Raw genomic sequence first — 23,646 nt, forward strand, 5'->3', positions numbered from 1 at the left:
TGTGTCTGTGTGTGTGTTAGTGTTAGAGTGTGTGTCTGTTAGTGTTAGTGTGTGTGTGTTAGAGAGTGTGTGTGTCTGTTAGTATTAGTGTGTGTGTGTGTTAGTGTTAGTGTGTCAGTGAGTGTGTTACTGTGTGTGTCTGTTAGTGAGTGTGTGTTTTGTAAGTGAGTGAGTGTGTATGTCTGTCACTGAGTGTGTGTGTCTGTTAGCTAGTGTGTATGCGTCTGTTCATGAGTGTGTGTATGTCTTAAACACTTACCTTTCTCCAGCGCCGGACACCCTTGGCGCTGGGGATCTCTCCGCCACTCAGCTCCGAATGCGCATGCAAACTGCCCATAGGAAAGCATTACTCAATGCTTTCCTATGGACGTTCAGCGTCTTCTCACTGTGATTTTCACAGTGAGAATCGCAGAAGCTCCTCTAGCGGCTGTCAATGAGACAGCCACTAGAGGCTGGATTAACCCTCAGTGAAACATAGCAGTTTTTCTGAAACTGCTATGTTTTCAGCTGCAGGGTTAAAACTAGAGGGACCTGGCACCCAGACCACTTCATTGAGCTAATGTTTTCTGGGTGTCTGTAGTGGTCCTTTAAGTGTGTGTGCGCATCTGTATGCACTGGCGTACATACCGCGGTCGCAGGGGTCGCAACCCTGCAACCCCTGCGACCAGGTGCCCGCCGCCATGTGTTGCGGCCCTGGCCCGCGCTGAGTAAGCGTGGGGGGGGGGGGGCCCACGGATAAATTTTCGCACCGGGGCCCCATGGGTCATGTGTACGCCACTGGTCAGAATACTTGCCGAGGTCAGGGACACAGAAGGAGACACAACGATGAGGGAAAGCCAAAAGTCAAGGATACTAGAATACAGAAAGGTCAAAACAAAGCCAAAGTTAATACCCAGAAACAAACTATCAGGAACGCAGTCTCGGACAACCACTAAGGGCAACCACGACAGGGCAATGAGCTGAAGAAATAGATGAGTTTAAATACCCCTCCTGTGGATCCGATTTGCCGTAACCGGCCTTTGACCCCAGAACGTGCGTGTGTGTCCCTTTCTTGACGTCACGCGCACATCGACATCGTCCATGCTGTGGGCGGACGTGGGGCTACAAATTGGTGTAGATCCGCAGCGGCCGGCATCCATCAACATGCTGCAGGGTCAGACATATTGACGCATGGCCGCTGAATGGCACTACCGCAATTGTTGGCAAGGCAATCACTATCGATGTCGCAAGGTGAGGATGAATATGTTACAGTGCATCACAAGGTTCCACAGCAGCCATCATTTCACAATACTGTATTAATAGTTAAAGGGACACAATAGTCACCAGAACAACTACAGCTCATTGTATTTGTTCTGGCGAGTATAGACAGTCCCTGCAGGTTTTTTGCAGTAAACACAGGTTTTTCCAGAGAAAAGGCAGTGTTTACATTTAAGCTTTCGGAAAACCGCCACTCCTCAGATGCCTAATAGAGGTGCTTCCTGGGGCAATGCTGCACTGCCGTTCTGCATCTCCACGCTCTGCATGGAGAAGCCAAACTTTCCTAATAGTGATTCATTGATTCAATGCATCTCTTTGAGGAGGTACTGACCTGGCCACCATTTAGCCACACCCCACCCCGCCTCCTTGGTGAGGTCAGCCAATCCAATGCTTTCCCTACGGGAAAGCACTGGAATCATCAGTTCTGATGATGTCAGTCACAGAGGCTGATTGGAGGTGGATAGGGGCCTGGCCAGCATGGCGCTGGAGAATAGGTAAGTTTTGACCCTTTGTAAGGGGGCAAAGGAGGGGCAAGCCACCTAAATGGTGGATTTAACACTATAGGGTCAGGAATACAAAAATTAATTAGATTTATCGCTATTGGCTTTTTGGTTTAGACAAATTTGAACCATGTGATCATTTATGGAAAAATTATTTAGATAAACGTAGAGGGTGCAAAAATGTGCAAATCAGTAAACTGAAGAATATATACAAAATATATATTATAGAATATATACAAAAATAAATATTTTTAAATTATGTGGCACACCAATAAATACATTTTTCGGTTATTTGGTTCACACATCAAGTGAGAAGAAGTGGCCAGAGGAAAAAAAGAGTAGCAGTAAAAAAAAAAACTATATTTATATTATGTATATTATATATTTATTTAATATATATAGTAATATAAATTTTAATTTGTTCATCCACCCAAAGCAGTTGTACTCATCATATCGGATGATGGTAGCAATACTGTAGATACTCACCAATTGCTCATAGCCTGCATACACATTTATCCACATATTGGATATCAGCCAGTTGGTACTGAGATTTCTGACTGTTTGATTGATGGCTCTCTCAATGCTCAGAGTGGGTGCAGAACTCTCTCTGCACCATTAATGCTGCAATTATGCTAAATTGTTTTTTTGTTTAGTAACCTTTTAAGTCACCTAATCCTTCTTAATGCCCTGACTTTTTGTGGCCAGATTATGCTTATGTAAAATTGCATACTTCAAGGCTTTTTGGGTTAAAATACAACCCAAAGTTGAATGCATGTTGGTGTATGTACGATGTCTCGAACTGATGGGAAATATTTCAAATTTCCCTGACCCCATACTCAGGCACTACCCTTAAAGAAACATTATCAGTCTGGTTATTTGAGATATTTGGAAATATATATTAGATGGCGATATTGTTATCCTGTCCTAAAAAGACATTAAAATTTAAACAACTTTGTTGAAATGCAAAGGCATTTGGTGCCAAAGTGAGAAACATTTTTGGCTCATAGTACATGATATGTAAATTTGAGCTTTGGAAGGTGTCCCTTCTGTCGATGCTTACATTTGTAACAAATTCTTAAATGCTTTGTCTCTTTGTGATATATGCCAGACATTTCTATATAGAATAATAATTATGTCTGTTTTATTCAACATGAAGTGACAATAACTTTCAAAACAGCTAACCACACAATTTTCAGAATACGGATGTCAAATAATTTCTTGATTAAATCTTTGAAAATGTTCACCTTTAGCTGCAAGTGAATTTTTTTTTTTTTTACTTTACTATTTCTTAAAAAGAAATACAAAACTAGTAAAATAATAAAATAAACTTAATGAGAAAGATAAGCCACGAAACCACAGGGCTAAGTGGCTCAAATCAGTTTTAAAAAGGGAGTAAAATATCGAAGTAAAAATCAGTTCTTAAGAATAAAAGCTGTGTGTGCTTCCAAACAGAGATTCATTTCTCTCACTTACTGTAAAAATGAATTGTTGGGAAACGAGTGTTGCCAACATAGCGCTCTGTGTTCTGTAGACTCACGAGCAGAATGCTAGGTAGAAAAGTAGTCTTTTGAGCTTTTCGTAGTTCTTGCTTTGTGATGGCTGGCTAGGAGCCTGCACATTTCATGAGTACACAATAGGGAGTTGGGCAAGACTGCAGAAATACATTTTATTAACACACAGTCTCTGCAGTACCAGACAGAATAATCTGCTTTAGCTGGCACAGCCCCCCCTTTGAAGAAGGTCAAGTCAGTTAGCTGCCTAATACATGACATGTTTTATATCAGAAGGGGCTTAATTAAAGATCTGGAAAAATACAGATTTAAACCAACAATCTGCCATTATAATAAATGCGTTACTATTGTGCGTGTTCATGTGTTTATGTATATATTTTGTGTGTGCAAATGTTGCTGTTTCTCTAAAAGACCTGTGAGATATTATCTACAATAATTATATATATTTCTCAGGATTACAGTAACATGTACTTTTTGTAAATGGCTTCTAAACCTACATAAAACTGAAACAAGGAAGACCTGAGAGTGCTCTTTCATATGTGCTTGTGTGTGTATACATATATAAGGAGCTGTAAAGGGTACATCATTTTAAAAAAAATATCATATACTACATGTCATCTGTGCAATTATTTGCCGTAATGAATGGATAATCATGCACAGATCAACTCTTTGTAGCCTGGGGGCCCTAATCTAGGGCAGAATCTGGACAAACATGTTCTTGATTGCCTGAGATCAATGGGAGCTAATACTCTGTAGCACATGTGTAACTCCAATAATCTCAGACAGCAATGAGACATGTATATTCCGGTGCTGCCCTTAAAGTAAAGTCTTCCCCCTAAAGAAACACTATAGTGCTTGGAATACAAATATGCGGTCCTAAAACTATAGTGTCAATCTGCCATTGTGTCCCTCACCTAGTCCAATTAATGGGGTTGAAATACCCTTTAATCTAGCGCCGAAGGCCCTTGGTGCTGGATTCTTCCTCCTCCGGCGTCACCACAAGAGGAAACCTAATGCGCATGTGTGGCAAATGCCCCAAGCTCATTAGGCCTTCCCCATAGGAAAGCATTGAATCAAGGCTTTCCTATGGGGATTGAGATGACGCTGGACGTCCTCATGCAAAGTATGAGTACGTCCAGTATCGTTTCACACAGTTAAACTCCATGAAACAGCAGAAAGCACCTCTAGTGGCTGTGGCAGGTGCTGCTTGGGAGTGTATATATGTTTGTTTATTTGTCAGAATGTGTAAATGACTGTGTATATATGTTTGTGTATTTGTTAGAATGTGTAATTGACTGTGTATATATATATTTGTGTATTTGCTAGAATGTGAAAATGACAAAAGCTTATTTCATAGTAGGCTGCAGTTTCACTTTTTTGTGACTTTGTAAAGGAATTAACAAGTGTTCAGATATTTTGGTTTCCAGATCCTGTTGCCAGCCCTGACAAACTTGCCAAGTGGGATACAAATCCATTCTGTTGAATTGGAGAATAAAGGACGTGAAAATATATACCTCGGGGTGTTAGAGTTCTTTGACACAATGCTTATTTTTCCATCAGATTTATTTATTGGATTAAATCCAAATATTAGCAGTGCTAATGTTGCGAACGGGTGGAGTCCCATAGTGAGAATGGGAAATCATTAATAGAGTAGGGAAAAATAATTTGTATCTGTGAAAGAGTTACAAAAATGTTTAAAACAGAGACACAGTAGAAATTAATTTAAGAGTAGAGATGTCCCGAATAGTTTGCTGGCGAATAGTTCCTGGCGAACATAGCTTGATCGCGTTCGCCACGGATGGCGAACATATGCGATGTTCAGTCCGCCCCCTATTCGTCATCATTGAGTAAACTTTGACCCTGTACCTCACAGTCAGCAGACACATTCCAGCCAATCAGCAGCAGACCGTCCCTCCCAGACACTCCCACCTCCTGGACAGCATCCATTTTAGATTCATTCGGAATCTGCATTCTTTTTTTTTTAGACAGAAGTGTGTTATATTTGAGCATGCTAGGCTGAACGTGCGTATATCATGGCTAGTTGCACGGAGGGTATGAGTATGTAGCAGTACATTGTTGTGAAAGATGGCTGTCATGTTTAGGGTGTAGCTTGCACGTTATCAACTGTGTATTTATATCAGCAGCTCCACCCCTAGTTATAAATCAAGTGTGAGTCGTCCCATGAGATGAGACTAGTAAATAACATAATACATGAACGGTTAAGGTAAAGGCATGTAAGGAACTACGATAATAAACTCTTTAGGAGGTGAAATAATGACATGTTTAAACGCTTGCTACTTTACGATTAGTTAATGTGCAGAGAGCAGTTCATGTGATCAAAGGCATGGTGTGGAGGATCGGCTATAGTGGGACATGCTTGGCAGGCTGCTGTTTACTGCTTGTCCTCATCCGATCCCTTCTGGGTGCCAGGTGCAGACCCTGGGAGTCCCTGATACCTGGAACAACAAAGGCAAGTCTCTGGCTGAGTGCCAGGTTCGCGGCTTGAGGTGGTGGAAGCTTGTTTTGTTGGGTGGTCGGATCTGTCCCGGTGGTGCTTCACGTCCGGTGCGGGGTTGTGGTGGCTTAAGGTGGAGGCGAGTGCTTGACGTGGGGCAGGCTCTGCATTTCTGTTTGTGCCTCCGGTCCCGTCTTCAACGCCTTTTGCGTTGGTGGATTTTAATGGGGACTGCTTCGCTTAGCTGTGGTGGAGCTTGTTGGGGCTGTGGTGGAGCTTGTTGGGGCTTCCTGCTTGTTATTTGCTTCCAAAATTGATTAAAGAGTCTGTCCAGCTTAGACTCAATATCCTGCCATGCTTTGCTGGTACCATGAGGACGCGCGGCTGCCGCCATATTGGGAGAGTCGCAGATGAGTATGTCAGCCTGGGCGGCTGTGCTCTGTGCGTCCATTAGCTCCAGACAGCCTCTCAGGGGTGGACCGGGATAACGCCCACCGGTCCGAGGGGGGGATAACGGAGCACCTGCCGGGAAGTAGCTGCTCCTGGGCATCCCAGGATCGGCTGCCTCTCCCGCCCGGTGAGCACCAGGCCACACTTGCCACGTGGAGGTAAGTAAGACTCTGTCGAGTTGCTGACCGCTATTAAGCGGGTCGGGTCGGTCAGGTAGGAGCAACATTGCTGGGTCATCCCCTTCTGGGGTGAAATTCGCTTGTTGATAGCTGCTTAAAGTGAGATATTGAGAGAGCTCACACAAAGTGCGTCTTTCCTCCATGACAGCTAAGCCCCGCCCCCCAGAAGCTGCATTCTTAGTGAGAGGAGGGACAGTGTAGCTGCTGCTGATTTAATAGGGAAATCGATAGCTAGGCTAGTGTATTCAGTGTCCACTACAGTCCTGAAGGACTCATCTGATCTCTGCTGTAAGGACACCACCCCAAAAAGCCCTTTTTAGGGCTAGAACATCAGTCTGCTTTTTTTTTTTCCTGTGTAATCTAATTGCAGTTGCCTGCCTGCCAGCGTCTGTGTCAGGCTCACAGCGTATACTGTGCCCACTTGCCCAGTGCCACCACTCATATCTGGTGTCACAATAGCTTGCATTTAAAAAACAAACAAAACTTTTTTGACTGTAATATAATAGCAGTCAGTTTCCTTCACACGTGTGCATTTCAGGGCCTGCCAGGGCACAGTGTCACACCAATACAACTCATATCTGGTGTAACAGTAGTGTACATTAAAAAAAAACTAGAAATTTGACTGTGAAATAATAGCAGTCAGTTTCCTTCACACGTGTGCATTTCAGGGCCTGCCAGTGCACAGTGTCACACCAGTGCAACTCATATCTGGTGTAACAGTAGTGTACATTTAAAAAGAAAATAAAATTTTGGCTGTAATAGATCGAATAGCAGTTAGTTGTCTGCAAGGGTGTGTGTCACGCCTACAGCGTCTACTCTGCCAACTTCTGCCAGTGCACAGTGCCACTCATATCTGTTGTCACGGTAGCTTGCACGCATAGTACCACTAATCAAAAAAAAAATGACAGGCAGAGGCAGGCCACCCCGCAGGGGTCGTCGTGGTCGTGGTGCTGTGATTCCCTTTGGCCCTAGAATAATGCCCAGTGTTCAGAGGCCACGTACCCTGAACTCGAAAAGTTCTGAGGACATAGTTGACTGGCTAACACAGGACACCCAATCTTCTACAGCTTCCGCTCGGAACCTTGACGCACCATCCTCCTCCAGCTTAGCTTCGGGCACCTCTCAAGTTACCACTCGCCCGCCTGCCGCCACCACCAACACTAGCACCACAGCCGCTTCACTTGATCTGTCAGAGGAGTTATTTACACATCAGTTGGAAGAAATGAGTGATGAACAACCATTATTGCCAGAGGATGTAGATAACAGGGATATGTCTCAGTCAGGCAGCATTACACACATGGACGTACAGTGTGATGATGATGATGATGTTGTATCCGCTGCTGCTTCCTTTGCTGAGTTGTCAGATACAAGTGAAGCGGTTGATGATGACGATGCGTCCATGGATGTCACGGTGGTGCCCGCTAGAAGAGAAGAAGAACAGGGGGAAAGTTCAGATGGGGAGACAGAGAGGAGGAGGAGACGAGTTGGAAGCAGGGGGAGGTCGTCGCAAGGAGCTAGTGGCACAGTCAGCTAGTGGCACAGCTAGTGGCACAGTGCGACCGGGCCCGGCCCGGAAGATGATGTCATCCTCCGGCTCCGGCATGAGTACGTGGCACGCGAGGGAGCTGAAGAGGAAGCACTCAGCCAGGGAGAGTGCTCCCTCACGAGCCCGCCAGCCTGCCTGCCGGGTGACACCAGGGCCAGCAACACCACTGGACCCCAGTGAATCCCCTCAGCTCTCCCTAAGGTAAGGAGGCTGGGGGGAATACATTTTTTTTAAAATGTGTGTGTGAGTGTGTGTTAGAGTGTGTGTGTGTTAGTGTGTGTGTGTGTAAGTGAGTGTGTGTGTTAGTATGTGTGTGTGTCAGTGAGTGTGTTAGTGTGTGTGTGTCAGTGAGTGTGTTACTGTGTGTGTCTGTGTCAGGATCGGGACAGGGATCCAACACGCAGAGTACAAAGAGTGGAAAGGTACGTATACCGGGCCTTAGAATGGCCGGACTAACGTACCGAGAGTAATAGAGAATAGTCAGAGACAAGCCGAGGTCGAGGGAACGAGAAGACAGATAAGCGAGAGACAAGCCGGGTCAAGGGAGAACAGAGAAGCAGGGAAGTACAACAAGCCGAGTCAAAACCAAATAGAGCAAACTAGAATACCAGAGCACTGAGTGACTAGACAAGCTAGAACCACGACAGGGCAATGAGCTGAAGAGAGAAGTAAGCTTAAATACCCTGGCTCCGGATGGTAAGCACGCCTCTGACAAGTGCCGATTGGATATCGGACACTTGAGTGGCAGGTCGCTCGTGATAGCGTCATGACGTCACGTATTGAGCGTCCTGCTAGAAAAGGACGTGGATTCCTCGCGGCCGGTGTTTAAGTGGCTGGATGAACCGCGAGGAACGGAGGAAACAGCTCGCCTGGACGGATAAACCACCAAGTCTCTACCTCCCTTAGAGGTAGAGGCCTCAGGTACCCTGACAGTACCCCCCCTCTCAGATACGCCCACCGGGCGGAAGGAACCGGGGCGAGATGGGAAGCGAAGGTGAAATGCTCTGCGAAGGCGAGAAGCATGAACGTCCTCCTGAGGTACCCAACTCCTCTCCTCAGGACCATATCCCCTCCAGTTGACCAGATATTGCAATTTTCCCCTTGAAATTCTGGAATCAACGATGGAGCTGACCTCGTACTCCTCCCGACCCTCCACCTGAACAGGACGAGGCGAGGAGACCTTAGAGGAGAATTTGTTGCAAATAAGAGGTTTCAACAAGGAGACATGAAAAGAGTTAGGAATGCGTAAGGCAGGTGGCAGAGCAAGGCGATACGCAACCGGATTGATACGAGTGAGAACCCTGTAAGGACCTATGTAGCGAGGAGCAAATTTCATAGATGGGACTTTTAGTCGAATGTTCTTAGTACTTAACCATACCCTATCCCCAGGAACAAAAACAGGAGCCGCTCTTCTATGCTTGTCAGCGTGTTTCTTGAACAACGAGGAACTATGTAACAGAATTTGCCGAGTCTGATCCCATAATTTCTTCAGGTTGGCGACATGATCATCAACCGACGGTATCCCCTGAGAAGAGGAAACCGAAGGAAAAATCGAAGGATGAAAGCCATAGTTCATGAAGAAAGGGCTGGAGCGAGTTGAATCGCAAACAAGGTTATTGTGTGCGAACTCCGCCCAAGGAATCAGACCGACCCAATCGTCCTGGTGTTCGGAAACAAAGCAACGTAGATACTGTTCGATCTTTTGATTGGTACGTTCAGCAGCTCCGTTAGACTGAGGGTGATAGGCCGAGGAGAAGTTCAATTTGATGCCCATTTGAGAACAAAAGGATCTCCAGAAACGTGAGACAAATTGAGAGCCTCTATCAGAGACAATCTCCGAAGGAATCCCATGTAGGCGAAAAACCTCTCTTGCAAAAATCTCCGCCAATTCAGGAGAAGTCGGAAGTTTAGGTAATGGCACGAAATGGGCCATCTTAGTAAATCTATCCACCACCGTGAGAATAACAGTCTGTCTCTTGGAAGCAGGCAAATCAACGATAAAGTCTATGGACAAACAGGACCAAGGTTTCTCAGGAATGTCCAAGGGGTGTAACAGGCCACATGGAGATGCATGAGGTAGTTTAGTCTTGGCACAAGTTTCACAAGCAGCGACGAACTCCTCAATATCTTTTCGCAGTGAAGACCACCAGAAATCCTTGGATATCAAAGAGTATGTCTTGCGAATACCAGGATGACCAGCTATTTTACTTTCGTGAAAACATTGTAAGAGCTCCAGTTGAAGTTCAGGAGGAACAAAGTTTCTTCCCTCAGGAGTGTTTCCGGGAGCTAGATGTTGTGACTTCAAGATCTGGTCAAGTAGCGGAGAATGAATTTTGAGACTGGTATTAGCAATAATATTGCATTTGGGTACAATGGAGGACATAAGTGGTTCAACTGAAGCAGAGGGCTCATATTGGCGAGATAGCGCATCGGCTTTAGAATTCTTTGACCCAGGTCTGTAAGTCAGAACGTAATTGAAATGGGTAAGAAACAACGACCAACGAGCCTGCCTGGAGGACAACCGCTTAGCCTCTCCGATATAAGACAAATTTTTGTGGTCAGTTAGAATGGTAACAGGATGTAATGTACCTTCCAATAAATGTCTCCACTCTTTCAAAGCCTTGATAACCGCTAGTAATTCTCTGTCACCAATGTCATATCTGCTTTCAGTACCGGTCAATTTTTTAGAGAAAAATCCACATGGATGTAATGGTTTATCAACCCCCAACCTTTGAGATAGAACAGCACCTAAACCAGTCTCTGATGCGTCTACCTCAAGTAGAAAAGGCAGAGAAGTGTCGGGGTGAACTAAAATTGGAGCGGAAGCGAAAAGCTCCTTGAGGGTTTTGAACGCAAGGAGAGCTTCAGTAGTCCAATTCTTAGTATCAGCCCCCTGTTTGGTCATATTGGTGATAGGTGCGATAATGGAAGAATAGCCCTTAATAAAGCGCCTATAATAATTAGAAAAACCAATAAATCTCTGTACGGCTTTAAGACCCTTGGGTAAAGGCCACTCTAGAATGGATTGGAGCTTATCCGGATCCATCTTAAATCCCTCCCCAGAGATCACATAGCCGAGAAAGGTTACCTGGGTTTGATCAAAGCTACATTTCTCCAACTTGCAGTACAAGCCATGCTGGAGAAGCTTGTGCAAAACCCTCCTGACTTGCTTGTGATGAGTCTCAATCTCACTAGAATGAATGAGTATATCATCTAGGTATACAATGACGCAATCTTGCTGAAATTCCCTAAGAACCTCATTTATCAGATCCTGGAATACAGCTGGCGCATTGCATAACCCAAAAGGCATAACAGTATATTCATAGTGGCCATATCGAGTATTGAATGCCGTCATCCACTCATGTCCCTGCTGGATTCTCACCAAGTTATATGCCCCTCTGAGGTCTAACTTGGTGAAAATTGTAGAGCCCTTCAAACGATCGAAGAGTTCGGTGATCAAGGGAATCGGGTAGGCATTTTTAATGGTTATCTTATTCAAGCCTCGATAATCAATACAAGGTCTCAAAGAACCATCTTTCTTTTTAACAAAAAAAAATCCAGCCCCGGCAGGGGAGGAGGACCTCCTGATGAATCCCTTGTCTAAATTCTCGTGAATATACTCCTCTAGAACTGAGTTCTCTTTAGTAGATAATGGGTATACATGACCTCTGGGAGGCATGGTACCAGGGAGTAGGTTAATTTTGCAATCAAAGGACCTGTGTGGGGGTAAGGTATCGGCTTTCTTTTTGTCAAATACTGCCTTTAAATCTAGATACTGAGACGGAATTTGTGTCTCTGTAGGATTGTCAGAGGTATTCGATGTGTTAGTTAATCCGAGAGGTAAGACCTTCCGCAAGCATTTTTCTTGACAATTCTTTCCCCACGAAACTATCTCCCCAGATTCCCAATTAATAATAGGGTTGTGTCTCCTCAACCAGGAGTACCCCAGGACTATGGGAATAGACGGAGAAGAAATGAGCATTAAGGATATATCCTCTTTATGTAGGATGCCAACAGTTAAGTTAATCGGTATGGTCTCATGGAAAATAACAGGCTCAAGTAACGGTCTACCATCGATGGCCTCAACAGCCAGTGGTGTCTCTTTTAACTGGGATGGGATAGCATGCTTGGCAACAAAACCCTGATCTATAAAGCTCTCAGCAGCTCCAGAATCGATTAGTGCCATAGTCTTTACTACTCCCTTCTCCCACCTCAAAGAAACGGGTAACAGAAGCCTGAACTCTTTGTAGTTGTGAATAGAGGACAAAGTAGAAACACCCAAGGCCTGTCCTCTAGAGAAACTTAGGTGCGAGCGTTTCCCGAACGATTAGGACAATTTAGGCGTAAATGTCCTCTGACTCCACAATACATACATAAACCCTCCCTTCTTCTGTACTGTCTCTCTCTCTCTGTGAGATGAGTACTGCCTATCTGCATAGGTTCAGAAATACGTAAGTCCTCGAACTCAGAATTTTGAAAGGTAGGCGCTAGTTTAAAGGAGGGTCTACGGGTCCTATCTCGAGTGTTCTGCCTCTCTCTTATGCGTTCATCAATACGAGATATAAAAGAAATTAAATCCTCCAAATTCTCAGGGAGTTCTCTAGTAGCGACCTCGTCAAGAATTACATCTGATAACCCATTCAGAAACACATCTATATAAGCCTGTTCGTTCCACTTAACTTCTGCCGCCAAGGACCTGAACTCTAGTGCATAGTCCACAAGTGTTCGATTGTCCTGTCTAAGGCGCAACAGTAATCTAGCTGCATTGACCTTTCTACCAGGAGGGTCAAAAGTTCTTCTAAACGCAGCTACAAAGGCATTATAATTATAGACTAGTGGATTATCATTCTCCCATAAAGGATTGGCCCATCTCAGAGCTTTCTCAATGAGTAAAGTAATAACAAATCCAACCTTCGCTCTATCTGTAGGATAAGAGCGGGGTTGTAATTCGAAATGGATGCTAATCTGGTTCAGAAAACCACGGCACTTCTCCGGTGACCCGCCATAACGTACTGGTGGGGTAATACGGGAAGAAGCACCTACAGTGGCTACCTCTAGACCTGAGACTGCAGGAGAAATAGAAGGAGTACGTGTCTCCTCAGGTGGGTTACTAGCACGAGACAAAAGTGCCTGTAGTGCTAAAGCCATCTGATCCATCCTATGTTCCATGGCGTCAAACCTGGGATCAGAAGAACCAAGCTGACTGTTTGTACCTGCAGGATCCATTGGCCCTGTCGTAATGTCAGGATCGGGACAGGGATCCAACACGCAGAGTACAAAGAGTGGAAAGGTACGTATACCGGGCCTTAGAATGGCCGGACTAACGTACCGAGAGTAATAGAGAATAGTCAGAGACAAGCCGAGGTCGAGGGAACGAGAAGACAGATAAGCGAGAGACAAGCCGGGTCAAGGGAGAACAGAGAAGCAGGGAAGTACAACAAGCCGAGTCAAAACCAAATAGAGCAAACTAGAATACCAGAGCACTGAGTGACTAGACAAGCTAGAACCACGACAGGGCAATGAGCTGAAGAGAGAAGTAAGCTTAAATACCCTGGCTCCGGATGGTAAGCACGCCTCTGACAAGTGCCGATTGGATATCGGACACTTGAGTGGCAGGTCGCTCGTGATAGCGTCATGACGTCACGTATTGAGCGTCCTGCTAGAAAAGGACGTGGATTCCTCGCGGCCGGTGTTTAAGTGGCTGGATGAACCGCGAGGAACGGAGGAAACAGCTCGCCTGGACGGATAAACCACCAAGTCTCTACCTCCCTTAGAGGTAGAGGCCTCAGGTACCCTGACAGTCTGTCACTGAGTGTGTTAGTTTGTGTGTCTGTTAGCGAGTGTGTTTTGTAAGTGAGTGTGTGTCTGTCTGTCAGTGAGTGTGTATGTATGTCTGTCACTGTGAGTGTGTTTTGTAAGTGAGTGTGTGTCTGTCAGTAAATGTGTGTGTCTGTTAGCTAGTTTGTATGCATCTGTTCGTGAGAGTGTGTGTGTGTGTCTTAAGCACTTACCTTTCTCCAGTGCCGGACTCCCTTGGCACTGGGGATCTCTCCGCCCTGATCCGCCTCTCAGCTCCGAATGCGCATGCATTGGGCTCCAAATGCTCCGAATGCGCATGCAATGGGCTAGATCTGGGGGTCGGTGGTGGACGCCACATGGCGCAGGTATGTTAAGGCATGGGGGAAATGGCTTTCATTTGAGCAGGAACGGCTCGAGGGGCTTCTGCACCTGCTCTGGTTCTGGGAGGCATTGGGCTGCTTCCACGGCGGTAATGGGTAAGTTGGTTGGGCTCTGCTCTTGGTTTAAATTGTCTAGATTCTTGGATGTTACCAAGGATTTCATGGTTTCCATGGCAATGAGGGATTGGCGCCAGGGGCCTAGGGTCCCTGACACCTGCAAACCGGTCTCAGGGGCCCTGTTGATGGGCATTTTCCTGGTTCTGTCTCGGGTATGCGTTTCGAATTATGAGGTAGTGTTGTTCAGCATGGCGTTCTCTTTTGCATTTTCTGGGGTGATGAGAGTGGGGGAGCTCGTTAGTCCTAGTAAGAATGTCACTGGAGTACTGTGGGGTTGGAGTACTGTGGGTCTAGCAGGGCTAGAGTTCACTCACGCGAGATCTGAGCGTTGCCGCGGCGAGAGGAACCCGGCGGAGCTGCTGGCAATAGCTCTGCCGGTCCTCTCCTGCCTCCCTCACTGCCTGTGGGTCGGTGGGGAGGGAGGCTGAGAGCAGAGCCGGCGCTCGGATAGCGCCGGCTCTGCATGGACCGACAGGGGGGATCCTGAGATCTCCCCTGCCGGTCTCAATACATAGGCGTGCCACAGGGATTAGGGTGTGCCCAGGCACACCCGGCACACCCCGTGCGCACGCCTATGACTGTCACCCCCCACACAGACACTGTCACACGCACACACATTGTAACATCCCACATACACTGCCACCCCCCACACACACACTGTCACCCCCAGACACACACAGTCACCTCCCTTTGCAGAATTAATGCTCCCTCTTTCCACCTGTCACCTGAGACAGACCAACCTCACAGCCCCCCCTGTTAGAAAAGCACTGATATAGTAAATAATGTTACCATCTATATCTCCCTGCTTTGGTATGCTTGCCTCTTAACTATTTATCAGTTTTTCCATCTTTCTATTTATCTCTTTTTTTCCACCTGACCTTGCATTATTTTCTCTCTGTGAGCAGGTCTTGTTGAAGCTTTGTCCTCAATTGGCTCGACTCTTCCTGTCATCTCCTGTGTGCAATTTACTGCTTAATGAACAAAATGTATCATACCACAAACCATGCTAAGAAAAGTGCACACCAGAACTATAAACCTGCAGGGTTGTTACCTAGTGTGACATCTTATAAGATTATGGCACTACTGAAAATACATTTAAAATTAAAGTTTGTAATAAAAACATAACTCCTAATGGTTATGAATGTATTCTCCTTCTGAATAGTCAGTTTCAATGTGTGTAAGCTTTTAAAATAAAGTCACAATTTGCAGTGCGACCACATTTAAAATAAATATATCCTTATTTAAAGGGGAACTGTACATTTTTATGACAATTCTACTTTTCTTCTAGTCATGATACACTATTGGAAAACCTATGGGTTAGACTCTAGACTAGGCTTCCCCAAACTGTGGCCCTCCAGATGTTGCTGAACTACAACTCCCATGATTCTCAGCCTATCTATTTCATTCATAGAATCATGGGAGTTGTAGTTCAGCAACATCTGGAGGGCCGGAGTTTGGGGAAGCCTGCTCTAGACCAATAGTGTAAATGAGGCAATCCTTACGGGGTGATAAAAATGCCCCTAATGTGCAGCTGGAGTGGAGTTAAGCTGATCTAGCATATAACTTAAAGGGACACTATGGTCACCAAAACAATTTTAGCTTAATGAAGCAGTTTTTGTGAATAAATCATGCCTCTGATGTTTTACTGCCTAATTTACTGACATTTAGGAGTTAAATAACTTTTGGTTCTGTTTATGCAGCCCTAGCTACACATCCCCTGGCTGTGATTGACTCAAGCCTGCACGAAAACAAAATGTTTTAATTTTCTATCAGATGCAACTTACTTTAAAAGTATTTATCTCCTGCTCTGTACATTGAACTTTAATTACATACAGGAGGTTTCTTAGATTAGAAATTCTAAATTAAACAGAATAAGCAATAAAGGAAATGTACACATTATGTGACTCTTTACAGGAAGTGTTTAGGAACGCTGTGTAAGTCACATGCATGAAGATGTGACTAGAGTTGTATAAACAAAGTGATTAAACTCCCAAAATGGCAGAGAATTGAGCAGTGAGAATGCTGGGGTATGATCTATACACCAAAACTGCTTCATTAACCTAAACTTGTTTTGGGGGCTATATTTTCCCTTTAATTTGAATAAATAAATAAATAAAAATAATAGCTTCTACTTATTTTTTGTAACTCTAGTAGGTTCCACTTCAGATTAAATCCTTAAATACTATTTATCTATAGGGTTATTTGCGAAGAACTGACAACATTTGCAATTTCTTTTGTCAGTTTCTCATTATTCACAGTTTTTTTTATTCCTATTTTCTGTAGTAGATAAACCCTCCTGTAAGAAGTCAACTACGGCTTTCTTGATAGGGATGTCGCGAACATAAAATTTTCCGTTCGCGAATGGCGAACGCGAATTTCCGCAAATGTTCGCGAACGGGCGAACCGGGCAAACCGCCATAGACTTAGATGGGCAGGCGAATTTTAAAACCCACAGGGACTCTTTCTGGCCACAATAGTGATGGAAAAGTTGTTTCAAGGGGACTAACACCTGGACTGTGGCATGCCGGAGGGGGATCCATGGCAAAACTCCCATGGAAAAATACATAGTTAATGCAGAGTCTGGTTTTAATCCATAAAGGGCATAAATCACCTAACATTCCTAAATTGTTTGGAATAACGTGCTTTAAAACATCAGGTATGATGTTGTATCGATCAGGTAGTGTAAGGGTTACGCCCGCTTCACACTGACAGACCAAACTCCCCGTTTAACGCACCGCAAACACCGCAAACTGTTGTCAGAGGCAGACACCAAAAAAATGCCACACTGCTGAGCTCTGCAATGACGGCATTCTGGTGGTGGCAACAGCATGATTGGCGTGCTGTCTGGCTGACCCCGGGTGCCGATGCATGCTGTCTGACTGTGCCACTAGCTCCTTGCGACGACCTCCCCCTGCTTCCAACTCGTCTCCTCCTCCTCTCTGTCTCCCCATCTGAACTTTCCCCCTGTTCTTCTTCTCTTCTAGCGGGCACCACCGTGACATCCATGGACGCATCGTCATCATCAACCGCTTCACTTGTATCTGACAACTCAGCAAAGGAAGCAGCAGCGGATACAACATCATCATCATCATCACACTGTACGTCCATGTGTGTAATGCTGCCTGACTGAAACATATCCCTGTTATCTACATCCTCTGGCAATAATGGTTGCGCATCACTCATTTCTTCCAACTGATGTGTAAATAACTCCTCTGACAGATCAAGTGAAGCGGCTGTGGTGCTAGTGTTGGTGGTGGCGGCAGGCGGGCGAGTGGTTACTTGAGAGGTGCCCGAAGCTAAGCTGGAGGAGGATGGTGCGTCAAGGTTCCGAGCGGAAGCTGTAGAAGATTGGGTGTCCTGTGTTAGCCAGTCAACTATGTCCTCAGAACTTTTCGAGTTCAGGGTACGTGGCCTCTGAACACTGGGCATTATTCTAGGGCCAAAGGGAATCACAGCACCACGACGGCCCCTGCGGGGTGGCCTGCCTCTGCCTGTCATTTTTTTTGATTAGTGGTACTATGCGTGCAAGCTACTGTGACAACAGATATGAGTGGCACTGTGCACTGGCAGAAGTTGGCAGAGTAGACGCTGTAGGCCTGGCACTCACGCTTGCAGACAACTAACTGCTATTCAATCTATTACAGTCAAAATTGTATTTTTTTTTTTTTTAAATGTACACTACTGTTACACCAGATATGAGTTGCACTGGTGTGACACTGTGCCCTGGCAGGCCCTGAAACGCACACGTGTGAAGGAAACTGACTGCTATTATTTCACAGTCAAATTTCTAGTTGTTTTTTTATGTACACTACTGTTACACCAGATATGAGTTGCACTGGTGTGACCCTGTGCCCTGGCAGGCCCTGAAACGCACATGTGTGAAGGAAACTGACTGCTATTATATTACAGTCAAAAAAGTTTTTTTTTTAAATGCAAGCTATGGTGACACCAGATATGAGTGGTGGCACTGGGCAAGTGGGCACAGTATACGCTGTGAGCCTGACACAGACGCTGGCAGGCAGGCAACTGCAATTAGATTACACAGGAAAAAAAAAAGCAGACTGATGTTCTAGCCCTAAAAAGGGCTTTTTGGGGTGCTGTCCTTACAGCAGAGATCAGATGAGTCCTTCAGGACTGTAGTGGACACTGAATACACTAGCCTAGCTATCGATTTCCCTATTAAATCAGCAGCAGCTACACTGTCCCTCCTCTCACTAAGAATGCAGCTTCCGGGGGGCGGGGCCTAGCTGTCATGGATGAAAGACGCACTTCGTGTGAGCTCCCTCAATATCTCACTTTAAGCAGCTATTAACAAGCGAATTTCACCCCAGAAGGGGATGACCCAGCAATGTTGCTCCTACCTGACCGACCCATCATGCTTAATAGCGATCAGCAACTTGACAGAGTCTTACTTACCTCCGCGTGGCAAGTGTGGCCTGGTGCTCAACGGGCGGGAGAGGTGGCCGATCTCCCAATCCTGGGATGCCCAGGAGCAGCTACTTCCCGGCAGGAGCTCTGTTACCCCCCCTCTCGGACCGGTGGGGGTTATCCCGGTCCACCCCTGAGAGGCTGTCTGGAGCTAATGGACGCACAGAGCACAGTCGCCCAGGCTGACATACTCATCTGCGACTCTCCCAATATGGCGGCAGCCGCGTGTCCTCCTGGTACCAGCAAAGCATGGCAGGATATTGAGTCTAAGCTGGACGGACTCTTTAATCAATTTTGGAAGCAAATAACAAGCAGGAAACCCCAACAAGCTCCACCACAGCCCCAACAAGCTCCACTACAGCTAAGCGAAACAGTCCCTATTAAAATCCACCAACACAAAAGGCGTTGAAGACGGGACCGGAGGCAAAAACAGAAATGCAGAGCCTGCCCCACGTCAAGCACTCGCCTCCACCTTAAGCCACCACAATCCCGCACCGGATGTGAAGCACCACCGGGACAGATCCGACCACCCGACAAAACAAGCTTCCACCACCTCAAGCCGTGAAACCCGGCACTCAGCCAAAGACTTGCCTTTGTTGTTCCAGGTATCAGGGACTCCCAGGGTCTGCACCTGGTGCCCAGAAGGGATCGGATGAGGACAAGCAGTAAACAGCAGCCTGCCAAGCATGTCCCACTATAGCCGATCCTCCACACCATGCCTTTGATCACATGAACTTTTCTCTGCACATTAACTAATCGTAAAGTAGCAAGCGTTTAAACATGTCATTATTTCACCTCCTAAAGAGTTTATTGTCGTAGTTCCTTACATGCCTTTACCGTTAACCGTTCAGTGCAACTAGCCATGATATACGCACGTTCAGCCTAGCATGCTCAAATATAACACACTTCTGTCTAAAAAAAAAAAAAAAAAAAATGCAGCTTCCGAATGAATCTAAAATGGATACTGTCTGGGAGGGAGGGTCTGCTGCGGATTTGCTCGAATGTGTCTGCTGACTGTGAGGTACAGGGTCAAAGTTTACTCAATGATGACGAATAGGGGGCGGACCGAACATCGCATATGTTCGCCGTCCGGGGCGAACGCGAAAAAGCTATGTTCGCCAGGAACTATTCGCCAGCGAACTATTCGGGACATCTCTATTTCTTGATAACAAATCCATTTACTATTACTTTAAAGAACAACTGTCATCAAATTTTCAATTCTTTTTTGAAAAAAAAAAACCATTTATTAGGGTTAATGAAACTTGATATTTTTTCTTAAATGTTGTATATTGATTTTCTGATAAAATGTAACTTTTTTTTAAAATCTGGCTGAGCAGCCATATTGGCCCTACTCTACTGCTATCTGACCAACTACTGCTGTTTAACCTAACTTGCCAACTGCTGCTGCAGGTTCACACATAGCAATCACAGCAGCATGGCAAGTGAGGTTGAGCAGCAGTTGGTCGGATAATGGTAGAGTCTGACCTAACATGGCTGCACAGCCAGATTTAAAAAACAGTTACATTTTATCAGAAAATCAATATACAACATTTAAGAAAAAATATCAAGTCTCATTAACCCTAATAAATGGGTTATGTTAATCTAATCCTTTTTGGAAGAAGATGAAATGAGAATCGCTGTATCGAGTTGACCCACTTGACGTTTATAGTAACAGAAAACATATTTTTCTATTATCCAATGAAAAGTTAAAAACCACAACACAGTCTGAATGGTATTAAAAGGGCACACAACGTTTTACACTATACTACTGTATATATGTGGCACTGAATTACAAGTCTTTTACCCAATTAACCTCAGTTCAGACAGGCATGTTTTCCCATTGCTCTTTCAGCGAGAGACATGGTCATTTTGGTTAAAATCATGTAAGTTTGTTGCCAAAGCAAACCAAACCACTCATTGTGATTAATCCTCTAGTAATGCTATTGCATTGGCACATACATACTTGTTTAAGATTATTTGGCACTAGGATTATACACTGGTTTTGTTTTATTGTTTTCAAATATTAATAAATGTGGCTTGCCACTTTGTGTCCCTCTGCCCCTTCAATTTAAATCAATTTCCCAGAATTATTCTGAGCACACTTCAGTCCAGACTATTTACTGCCGTGTTTATGAACCACTGAGATTTGGGAAACATTAGACATGTCTGTTTTTAAATAAAGGTATACACTTTTATAGTGGGAATTCCAGTCTAGACAAAGAGGCAACCAAACAACAAAAAGAAGGTATTATTATTATTTTTTTTTCTTCCCTGAGTCTCAGTCTTAACCCTCTCCAAGTAGAGAGTTAGCTATATGTGAGTGGTAATCCTAAGAACCTCATGTTACCCTGACTGCGACGTTAGAAATACATAATTGCTCTTCTATCTTCTTCATCTGAATCACTCCAGACTGATAATTATTGGTCTTGTTCTTTAGTCATTTTAAATGCTCTGAATCACAGAGGAATAAAAGGTAATAAACAAAGAAATCTGTTTTGCTTTGTGTTTCATAGGGACATTTTTGAGGACCTAAATTTTGTTTTTAAAGAAAAACATGGAATAACACTTAAGGGTTTAATCACTAAACAGTGATTTAAAATGAATTGTATTGAAAAATTATGTCTAGAAAAACCAAGCGTTTGCTATAAGTGAGTCGAAGAAATTATTTTCAAATTAGCCATTTTACTAGAATTTGCCAATTTACATAGTTACACAGTTACATAGTTACATAGTTACATAGTTACGCAGTTACGCAGTTACACAGTTACGCAGTTACGCAGTTACACAGTTACATAGTTACACAGTTACACAGTTACATAGTTACACAGTTACACAGTTACACAGTTACGCAGTTACGCAGTTACACAGTTACATAGTTACATAGTTACACAGTTACATAGTTACACAGTTACACAGTTACACAGTTACATAGTTACATAGTTATATAGCTGAAAAGAGACTTGCATCCATCAATTTCAGCCTTCCTCACATTTGTTTTTTGCTGTTGATCCAAAAGAAGGCAAAAAAAAAACAAAAAACAGTTTGAAGCACTTCCAATTTTGCAACAAGCTATGAAAAAAAAATCCTTCTTGACCCCAGAATGGCAGTCAGATTTATCCTTGGATCAAGCAGTTATTACCCTACAGTGAAAGATTATATCCTTGAATATTCTGTTTTTGCAAGTATGCAAAACAGAATATTTGGGTTTCAATTCTCAACAATTCACTCCTTAGTTAAAAAGTTCCCTGAGTCGGACATTGTGGAATAGTGACGGGGGAATTCACTTGGACAATATTTACAATTCTTTACAATTCTTGATTAAGTGAAACCACCCACCAAAATTGTCAAAATGTAAATCACGTTTTCTAAAAATGGCACTGATATGTAGCATTCCCTCCTAAAACACGAATAACAATGTATGTTATTACATTTAGAGATGCCATTCTATATACCACTGTTGTAAAGACTGCTTGTTTATACGTGTATTTGTGGAATTTCAGCCACCATGAACTTGTCAGTCATTTTACTCTATCATTAACAGTGGATTTCTGCCCACAGAATTACTGCTCACCGGACATTTTTGTTATGAGACCATTCTCTCTAAACTCTAGAGCCAGAATACCATGGAAATCCGCAAGAGTCAACTATTTCTAAACACTAAAGCCAACCACATTAGTTTTAAATGAATTTCTTCTATGATCAGGGTGTGTGTGTGATCTAGGTTCAGCGTGGGAATTGTATGGTCATGTTGGTGATGAAAAGGCTTGGCCACATGTTTGTCAATTATATTAAAACTTTTATGCAAGTTCATAAAAGAACATTTCACAAATATATCGCTTACCAACAGTGAACTATCTGTGTGAAACAAGGCATTATCCTCTTAATAAATATACATTAGCAGATGGTTACACTGTTGTCGTGACAGGATGTAACTGATTTCAATGTGTCCAGTTTTTCTGTGATTTTGTTTAACGGATTTCATCGAGGGACTCATTGAGGACCATTAAAGCACTCTACCTTCAGCCTGCAATTTGGACTGTCATTATAGATACATTCTAGTAGTTTTTTTTTCAAATCTCTATATTGAAGACATTTATTGCATATCAAACAAGCACTTACCTATTCTTCTGAGAGAAATCAAGTCAGAGCAAATGACATCAGGGAATAAGTTCACTAATATTTTTACAAGTTGTTGTAACTCTGTCTCAAAGAAGAAATAAGTTGTGTACACATGCACTGATTACATCACAGCAACATTCCCATCTTATAATTTTATAATCTTTCAGGGCCTGTGTTTTCTTGTTTATTCAGTTGAATAAGTAGAGATCACCTCGTCCTCCGCACAACTGGATGTCAGAGCAATTTAGGAATTGTGTGATTCCACTGGCTGCAGAGGTTGTGTGTTTGAGGGTAGACCTACTATGGTATGTATGGTGGAAATTCTAAACATATTAAACGCAGAATAGTACATAACACATTTAACCCCATTAAGGACACATGACATGTGTGACATGTCATGATTCCCTTTTATTCCAGAAGTTTGGTCCTTAAGGGGTTAATCTGATACCCGACATCTACTTCAAAGGACCTGTTCCAAGTCACCTACATGTTTTGTTTTGGCAGCTGTTAATGGCATCTAAAACAATCAATTTTTCAATAAAAAAACCTCTTTCAATTCATTTACAGGCATTAATATTGATTTAACAGGTTTCATCAGTAAGTGATCATCCGGATTCGAATCTTCACTATTTTTATGTAAAGAGCAGGTGACTCACTTTCTGGAGAGATTGCTCATTAAAGTAAATAGCTTAAATGGACACTAAAGCCACCTGAACAACTATGGCTTAATGTGGTTGTTATGGTGTCTATAGCGTATCCCTGCAGGCTTTTTAATGTAAACACTGCCTTTTCAGAGAAAAGGCAGTATTTCCATGGCTGCTTAGGGACACCTGCAGTGACAGACACTCAGACGGCCACTAGATGTACAGCACTGACTTTCAGCACCTCCATGCTATACTTTCATT

Source organism: Pelobates fuscus, chromosome 9 (genome assembly GCF_036172605.1).
Source record: "Pelobates fuscus isolate aPelFus1 chromosome 9, aPelFus1.pri, whole genome shotgun sequence".
NCBI classification, from domain to species: domain Eukaryota; kingdom Metazoa; phylum Chordata; class Amphibia; order Anura; family Pelobatidae; genus Pelobates; species Pelobates fuscus.